The sequence below is a fragment of the Blennius ocellaris genome (genome assembly GCF_963422515.1).
Source record: "Blennius ocellaris genome assembly, contig: SCAFFOLD_67, whole genome shotgun sequence".
In the NCBI taxonomy this organism is placed as follows: domain Eukaryota; kingdom Metazoa; phylum Chordata; class Actinopteri; order Blenniiformes; family Blenniidae; genus Blennius; species Blennius ocellaris.
Window position 1 is genome coordinate 21,422 of NW_027661962.1, and position 9,961 is coordinate 31,382.

Sequence of the window (9,961 nt, forward strand, 5' to 3'; positions counted from 1 at the left end):
TCCTGGTCTCCTGATAAAAACCCAAACCCTCCTGTGGGCGGAGGAAACATCCAGGATGTGTGACAGACTGATTCTCTAAAGAAATGTTTTGTTGATTTGAGACTTAATGTTCATTTCATTTATATTTGGTTCCTTTCATGAATGTGGAAACAATCTGTGTGATAATGAACTTTATATCTTCAAACCAACAATTTTTCTGTAATGTATACCATCAACAAACAAACAAAACAAACAAGCAAACAGCTCATGCAGTACACATTTCTAAGCTCAAAAACATTTGATCCAGTTTAAATATTAAATTCACGACATGTTTTCTGCATCTCTACATTTGATTAAATCCAGTTTCTACAATTAAAAACACACTTGAGTAAAGTTCAGTTCAGTAAAGTTACTATACTTTTGAAATATGCAGACTGTCATATTTTAGTGAGCCACTTAATCTGGGGTTTATTGATCTTCTCTCACATCTATAATCTATAATCTATAATCCACATGAAAGGAGGATGGATGTGCTTCCTGCAGGACTCTGCAGCGATGCTTCTGAAGGTTGAGGGTTGAGATCCTCAGGGCTTCATGAGCAGGGAAGTGAGCTCCAGCCCCACTACTGAACTCTGAACTCTTCTTTCTTCCTACTTTTCAACCTTTGACTTTTAGGCTAACCCAGGAAATTGGTGCAACCCCTTTGGACAGAATGTTAGCCGCGTCTTTGTGAAGAACAACGGTGAAAACACGGGGGTGGGGTGGTGTGTGTGTGTGTGTGTGTGTGTGTGGGGGGGGGGTTCTGGGTTTGGGATGATAAGGCGACTGGTAACTATTACGGTATTTGAAACTGGAGCTCGGATCCTTCAAAGAATTTCAAGAACACACATTAGCATCTTGGTCTCTTGCAGATTTTCCCCTTTCTCTTTGTTGGTGACCACAATGCCCCCCCCCCCCCCCCCCCCCCCACCCCGTCTAATGCTGGGCTCTTTTGAAGTGTGGATTTTCTGGATAGCTGCTCGCCCCCCCCCCCCACCCCACCCCACACCCAAATCTGTCCATTGATGTGTGGGCGCAGGGAGACGGTGCCTGGATTGTGGTGCTGAGCTGTTTCTGGTCATTTACTGTATCAGGGAGCGCTCCTCTCCCGGTATGTGGGATTTGAGAGGAATGGTCATGTGCTGGACTGATTAAGAAGCTGGTGGTGACCCGAGGTTAAACCCTCAGACTGGATGGGGCGAGGGCCATACAAAAGGAGTCATGGCGGGTGAATGGATGATAGAGGAGGTAAACTGGGTCACACGATAGGTGGAGAATATCCCCCAAAGTGAGCGTCCCACTGCAGGACTGAAGCTGTGCAGAAAGCCTCCGCCTGTCCAGCGTCCCTTCCTCTCGTCAGGCTGACGGCTTTTGTTCAAGACACTTTGTCCTTATCGGCTCCCTTAAGTTGAGATGACCTCAGCCTCTCCTCCCTCACGTCTTCCTGTCCAGCAGACTGTTTGTGTAGCTGGCTTGTCTCTGTGGGGGACTGCAGTGAACTGGATGTCTCTGTGGGGGACTACAGTGAACTGGGTGTCTCTGTGGGGGACTGCAGTGAACTGGATGTCTCTGTGGGGGACTACAGTGAACTGGGTGTCTCTGTGGGGGACTGCAGTGAACTGGATGTCTCTGTGGGGGACTGCAGTGAACTGGATGTCTCTGTGGGGGACTACAGTGAACTGGGTGTCTCTGTGGGGACTGCAGTGAACTGGATGTCTCTGTGGGGGACTACAGTGAACTGGGTGTCTCTGTGGGGGACTGCAGTGAACTGGATGTCTCTGTGGGGGACTACAGTGAACTGGGTATCTCTGTGGGGGACTGCAGTGAACTGGATGTCTCTGTGGGGGACTGCAGTGAACTGGATCTCTCTGTGGGGGACTGCAGTGAACTGGATGTCTCTGTGAAAGACTGCAGTGAACTGGATGTCTCTGTGGGGGTCTGCAGTGAACTGGATGTCTCTGTGAGGGACTGCAGTGAACTGGATGTCTCTGTGGGGGACTGCAGTGAACTGGATGTCTCTGTGGGGGACTGCAGTGAACTGGATGTCTCTGTTGGGGACTGCAGTGAACTGGATGTCTCTGTGGGGGACTGCAGGGAACTGGATGTCTCTGTTGGGGACTGCAGTGAACTGGATGTCTCTGTGGGGGACTGCAGTGAACTGGATGTCTCTGTGGGGGACTGCAGTGAACTGGATATCTCTGTGGGGGACTGCAGTGAACTGGATGTCTCTGTGGGGGACTGCAGTGAACTGGATATCTCTGTGGGGGACTGCAGTGAACTGGATGTCTCTGTGAGGGACTGCAGTGAACTGGATGTCTCTGTGGGGGACTGCAGTGAACTGGATATCTCTGTGAGGGACTGCAGTGAACTGGATGTCTCTGTGGGGGACTGCAGTGAACTGGATGTCTCTGTGAGGGACTGCAGTGAACTGGACAGTGACGGCTTGGCCTGCCAGGCCAGTGGTGAGACGCAGCGTCGGTACTCCCCGACTCTCTGGTCTGATGGGAATCAGACCGGTTTAGTCAGAGTTTGAGGCAGAACAGAGGCCAGAGGCCGGCGGCGCTCAGCGGCTGCTGCCACGTCTCGGTGGCACGGCCTGGGACGGCCAGGGACGGCCCGGGACGGCCCGGGACGGCCCGGGACGGCTGAGATTAGCAGGCCGAGACGTCACAGCCTCGGGGGCTTTTGTGGCCTTCAAAGAGACGCCTGCTCAATCTTTCCCTCCATTAGTTATCAGAGCCACTCCCACCAAACCAACGGGGCTGAAGCAGGACGGGTCCTGAGCTGTGACATATGTCCTTCAGGCACTTCCTGCAGGACGTCCTCGTCCAGCTCAGCGCTAAGTGAAGGAATGACCCACTTTGATGATGAACTTAGCTGAGCTGAGCAACACTTCAGCTTCCCATCACATGGAACTGCCTGTAGACTTTAATTTGGAAAAGTGTGGTCAGAGCTTTCTTTGAGCCGAAGTCGTCGGGACGGAAGGCGGGTCGGAAACTTTTTCTCTGGCAAATTGGCGCACAAACTAATAGTTTGTGTGCTCCGGCAGTGTGACTGTAGCCTTATCAGACTTTCAACTGTTCCTCCACAGAAGCGAAGACGTCTCAATGCCGTCTTTGTGGAGAGAATCTGTCAGTCAGTGCTCAGTGAAAACCGTGCAAAATCCAGCTAAGTGGAATTAATGAGCAAATTTTGCCCCAGAGACCTGAGTTGCCTCTGTCTTTGTTTGTTAGAGCGACTGTTTTCACTGCAGCCCCTCTTGGCCTGGCATGCGGGTTTGCCAAGATCTCTGGGGTCCAGCAGGTAATTCCCAGGCATTTCCCCTTGTTTGGCTTTGGAAAAGTCCTGCGTCTCGCCGTCCTGCCTGTCCATGTCTGCTAAAGTCGTTAACTGTTTGGTGAAAGAAAGAAAAGCGCCTGTGAGCAGGTCTGCCCTTAATATTCTTTACCTCATTGGGAAAAGATGTGTCTTTCTTAATGGAGACAACGGAGGAAAAATAGATAGATTGTCTAAATAGTTCTTTTTTCAACCTCAATCTTCATACATTTGGCACAAGGAGGAGTTTACTGAAGAACGTGGAGGTGGATGCACTGAAGGCAAGCTTTTCCATTAAGTTACACAGAACTCCACAATGTAAACAGCACTTTTCTCATTCAGAGCGTTTTCAGCCAAAAGATGAGCTATTATAAATAAAAGTGCACCATTTATTTCACTTGTCTCCTACAAAGTGGTGTTTGTGCAAAGCTGGGATAGTTTGGTGTTGCTCGACGTTTCTGGCTTTCTGCATCCTGTTCTTGCTGCTCGGTCTTCATGCTGCTCTACGTGCCATACCATACCATACCATGCTCCATACTCCTCCTGCTGCTGCCTGCTTTCACCATCAGTCTACTCACCGAGAAAAAGTCTGTTTTCTACATCAGCTGAGGGAACCTGAGTGCAGAGCGACGCCCCGGAGGGGTCATGTGACCAGTTGAGGGAACCTGAGTGCAGAGCGACGCCCCGGAGGGGTCATGTGACCAGTTGAGGGAACCTGAGCGCAAAGCGACGCCCCGGAGGGATCATGTGACCAGGCAGGGCCTCTTGGTGGAGTTTGCATGTTCCGAATGTTTTCCTCTTGTGTTCCAGCTTCCTCCTATAAACATTCGCTCTTCACGTCGGCTGTCAGTGGACATTCAGGCCTTTCAGTGAGAATCAGACCGACAGGTGTGGAAGATGGATGAATGTTGAAGTCTTCCTACCACCATCCACTTCTTCAGTGCTGCGGGATGCGGCTCCTCCTGTCTCTGTCCTCTGTGTCGTGGGTCACATGTTGGCGTCATGGACTCACTGCTGACATCTGACTCCATTCCTCTCACTTGTTTTGGAACATTTCAAATGTTAAAGAAGAATTTTCAGACGTCCTGTCGTGTCACTAGGCATCGGATTTGATCCGTGCAGTTCTCTGGAACCAGTGACAGAATCAAGTTGAAGCAACAATAGATGTTCATGAATGTGTGAGCACTTTGTGTGCATGTGAAGGGAGGTGGTGTGTCTCTTTGTGGGTCTTAGTGGGATTCTCATGGGCCTCAGAGGGAAAACCATAAAAGCCTTGTGTGACACTGAATCCCTGGCCTTTAGAGGATTTCCACGGCCCTGAAAAGCAACTGTGATAATTCAGCGACAATCCTACGCTGGTGGTCTTCCCACTGGCATCCCTTAATAACTATATTAGCAATTAAGAGCGTGGGCGAGGCATGAACCTATAGCCGCTGTCCTGCGGCGGCTTAATGGGCTGTGAGACGACGTGGTCCATGCACTCACTCACCCTCATTCATTATGCTCTCACCATAATAGATAACAGACTCCAGATAATGTCATTGATGATATAACACTATTATCGCGGTGTTTATTTTCGGTCACCGTCCCTCGACAGTCGTGCGAGGTAATGAATGAGCAGATCTTGAAACAGCTGTGAGCGGCTGAGATTTTTCAGTTTGAGGTTGCAGATATGGGAACTTCAGCCCAGTTTCAACACCTTGAGACACGGTGAGTGATGTGAGGCCCAGGCAGGGTCTCCTGAGGGATTCTGGGTAACATTCTTCCAGACAGGCATTAGCACAATGTAATTTTGGCTAATTCACCAGGAGGATAATGCAGCTTTCATTCCACAGTAAACTCACATGTGCAAGTTTGTCGGGGCTGCATTACAAACCTCCCTCTCAGCCACCATGATCTGTCAGCTTACCTCCTTATGAAGCTCCCCGGAGGCTTTGTAGCGTGTTTGCATTGAGCTGTTGTTGGATGAAACCCACATGTACAACTTAAGAGTGGAGCGTATCGGCGTACGGAGAGACTTCACCACATTCTTCCAGTTAAAGTCAAGCCTCAAACTGACGCAAGCCTCCTGACAAATCCCCTTCATGTGTCTTCTATCAGTACATTGTGATCTCTCACTGCCTTGTTATATTGTTCCAGTTAAGTCACTTTCACTCTCTGGTCCAGCAGCCAAAATACTTCTTATTACTAACTTTTGAGAGAAATTATGGTTTTGTTTGGTCTCACATGTATTGTTGTGTTTGGGCTCATTGGAAATGTGATGCTCTTCACTACTTCTACGTCGAAAGAATTCTTCTGTCCACCAACATTATAAAAAAACTCACATTTGGAAAATGGAAGAAAGTCACTGAAGCCAAAGAAGCACCAGACTGATACTGAGGAAGTTTGTAACTTCTGATTGAATCCAAGGGCGCTCAATGAGATTCATGTTTTCAGAATCAGCTCTCAGCCTGCGTCTTGTTGTGATTGTGACAAACCAGACCAGCGGCTTATTGCACCCTGTTGTACCTGACTGCTAATTATCTGAAGATTATTCAGGATGTCACAGGAAGAACATTTACCTGCCACAGTTGTGGATAAGAGGGTCAACGTGTTTTCTCCTTTGCTGTCACTCCAATAATCAGTTTGCTGAAACTCTGAAATGTTTTTCGAAGAGTCACGACCATGTAGGTGGAACCAGGAGTTTTGATCAATATTCTCCTGTTCCCAGTCCCATCTTCAGAGTTCAGGGACGTTACTGGTGTTTGCTGTCCCGTCTCGGCCTCGCAAACGCTTGATACTGATTCAGTGTGGAAGTGAAGAAACAGAGAGCAGGTTTGCGTTGAGAGGACTGGGATGTCCGCAGCGCTCCGGAAGAGGAAACACCCCATGAATCATTTGCCCACAGTAGAGACACCTAACAAAACTCGCCTTCACAGTTTAGACCAGTTGGTTTGTGGCTGGAAGCTCGTCGCTTCGTTTTCTTCTGGTTCTTTCACCTCAAGTCGCCTGGTTGTCTCCCAAAGCCCCCCCCCCCCCCACACAGCTCTGGTCCATCCACCTCGGAGGCCGATGATTGCATGAATGTGCGTGAATGTGTGTGTGGGGAGAAACCAGGGATGACAAATAAAGGCTGAACTCCTGAATGGGAAGGTTCTGCTTCCCGTGGCGGTGTTTGCAGCGTGGACCCCAGAGGCCACAGCCCCTCCGCCCGGGGGGTTGTCAGTTACTGATGGCGCTGTTGTTGGTTCCAGTGTGAAGGGGGCCGAAGAAGCCCCGCCACAATCCTGCTTGTTAAATAGCATGAATTAATGAAGTGGCAGAGCTGGGAACTTCCTACCCCTCAGCAACTTGGGAAGAAGAAAATAGGTCCACTTCCTTAGCATTTCTATGGGCCCCCAACTTCTTTTCATCCTGTCGGCTACCCCCCCAACACCCTCACTAACTTTTTTGAAGTGCCTTAATCCCCGGGATTTATGGCGGGTTGGGAACAGCTCCTGATAAGCTGCCTCAATAAGCAGAAAAATAAGATGCTTGTGCAGAGCGGTATATGTAAATGTGAGCGGTGGCCGTGGCTCACGGCACGGAAAGTGGAGATGAAAGAAAGTTGCAGATGTGAATGTTTGTTTCTGCTCCCTCACTGAAATACGTCCTGCTAACTCTTTTTGAAGCTCACTTTGCAGTTTTTGTTCCAACTTTGTCTCCAACTTCGTGTCCTGTCTCCCACTTTGCTTCTTCACACGTTGCATCAGGCTCCCCGAGGCAGAGAACCTCATCCCAGCTTCACAACACCCCCACGGTGCAACCAGCTACTCTCTCGCCGCATCTCACTACATGTTATTTAGAATGTCTAACGGGCTTTTCTGGACTCCTGATACTTTTCATAGTCTTCTGTTGATTCAGCGAGACGCAGTGACACATGACCTGGAGACAGTTCTTCTTGTGCTGCATGTGACCTGTGGGATGAGGGGTGGGGGGTGGGGGTGGTGGGGGTGAGGGAGGGGGTACTGTTATCAACAGGAAAACCCCCAAATGGGCTCAGAGATGGGCAAGTGATCTTCAGGTGTGTCAGGGGGTTTCTTGACAATCAGAATCAGCTTTATTGGCCATTTGTGTTTAACATACAAGGAATTTGGCAAAGAACCGACTGGATGACGGAGGTGTAGAACATGATGAGCAGCTCCGGGGAGTGACGGAGGTGTAGAACATGATGAGCAGCTCCTGGGGAGTGACGGAGGTGTAGAACATGAGGAGCAGCTCCTGGGGAGTGACGGAGGTGTAGAACATGAGGAGCAGCTCCTGGGGAGTGACAGAGGTGTAGAACATGATGAGCAGCTCCTGGGGAGTGACGGAGGTGTAGAACATGATGAGCAGCTCCTGGGGAGTGACGGAGGTGTAGAACATGATGAGCAGCTCCGGGGAGTGACGGAGGTGTAGAACATGATGAGCAGCTCCTGGGGAGTGACGGAGGTGTAGAACATGATGAGCAGCTCCGGGGAGTGACGGAGGTGTAGAACATGATGAGCAGCTCCTGGGGAGTGACGGAGGTGTAGAACATGATGAGCAGCTCCGGGGAGTGACGGAGGTGTAGAACATGATGAGCAGCTCCTGGGGAGTGACGGAGGTGTAGAACATGATGAGCAGCTCCAGGGAGTGACGGAGGTGTAGAACATGATGAGCAGCTCCGGGGAGTGACGGAGGTGTAGAACATGATGAGCAGCTCCTGGGGAGTTACGGAGGTGTAGAACATGAGGAGCAGCTCCTGGGAGTGACGGAGGTGTAGAACATGATGAGCAGCTCCTGGGGAGTGACGGAGGTGTAGAACATGATGAGCAGCTCCTGGGGAGTGACGGAGGTGTAGAACATGATGAGCAGCTCCGGGGAGTGACGGAGGTGTAGAACATGATGAGCAGCTCCTGGGGAGTGACGGAGGTGTAGAACATGAGGAGCAGCTCCTGGGGAGTGACGGAGGTGTAGAACATGGTCAGCAGGTTGAACAGAAGGTAGATCCTCTGTATGTGTGTATGTGGGCGGTCCACTTCAGGTCCTGAGACATGGTGGACTCAGGAACCAGCATGTTGTTGCTGTTGGAGCTCGTACTTGTTGACTGAACGCACACTGACAGGTTCACATGCAGCGAATGCAGCATTGCTGTGAGAGACGATGCACACGGATGCAGACATGCTGACACCCGGACCAGTGGGCGTTATGGAGACGGATCGGCCTTCAGAGAGGAGCTGCAGCAGACCTGACACCCGGACCAGTGGGCGTTATGGAGACGGATCGGCCTTCAGAGTGGAGCTGCAGCAGACATGCTGACACCCGGACCAGTGGGCGTTATGGAGACGGATCGGCCTTCAGAGTGGAGCTGCAGCAGACCTGACACCCGGACCAGTGGGCGTTATGGAGACGGATCGGCCTTCAGAGAGGAGCTGCAGCAGACCTGACACCCGGACCAGTGGGCGTTATGGAGACGGATCGGCCTTCAGAGAGGAGCTGCAGCAGACCTGACACCCGGACCAGTGGGCGTTATGGAGACGGATCGGCCTTCAGAGTGGAGCTGCAGCAGACCTGACACCCGGACCAGTGGGCGTTATGGAGACGGATCGGCCTTCAGAGAGGAGCTGCAGCAGACCTGACACCCGGACCAGTGGGCGTTATGGAGACGGATCGGCCTTCAGAGAGGAGCTGCAGCAGACCTGACACCCGGACCAGTGGGCGTTATGGAGACGGATCGGCCTTCAGAGTGGAGCTGCAGCAGACCTGACACCCGGACCAGTGGGCGTTATGGAGACGGATCGGCCTTCAGAGCGGAGCTGCAGCAGACCTGACACCCGGACCAGTGGGCGTTATGGAGACGGATCGGCCTTCAGAGCGGAGCTGCAGCAGACCTGGCTCTTCTCAGCGCCCTGCAGTGAATCACCGCCCGGGGCCAGATAACACACGTCGCTCTGAGCTCCGGCTGGGCGGCCGCCAGCTCCCGTTAATGGCAGCGTGTTTATACTGGGAGGTTTTATCGCTGTGGAGGGCTCTCCACTGTACAAAGCTGGAATCCCTCTTTTAAAAGCTTGATACTGACGTGCAAATGACTTTCAAATAAGATAAATGAACGAGACAATCAGTCAAGGTGGCGGGGAAGCCGACAGGATGCTCGTCACTTGAGTAAAAGAAAAGTCGGGGGGGTTCTGTGGGGGCCACTTGGCTGAGCAGGAGGAGTGTAAACATGTTCTCCCAGCCTCGCTTGATTTGCTCATTTTAGTGGCAAAACACTCTAAAGAGCTTGATCTCAGGCTTTGATAGCAGCCTTTCTTCTCTCACATGGCGACTCCAGAGGAAGTGATGCAGGTCTGGCCTGGAAACGCCACAGTGCAGCTCTGACAGGGTTTCAGCTGCACGTCTGGTTTCAGTGGAACACAACTTCTATAGATGGGAAGAAGAAAGAACAAAGCAGTGACTTCCCTGCAGCTCCACCCGAGTCACACTGAAATGAGCAGAAGACCTTTATTTTGGTAACAGTGAAACAGGAAACCTCTCCACTGCACTGCAGCAGCTGATTGTAAGTCCCATCGTCCTGCTGAGCTTTATTTTATGAACCGATATTAACCCTTTGATTTCACAGATCAATAAATGACAGTTCAGCAGAGATCAC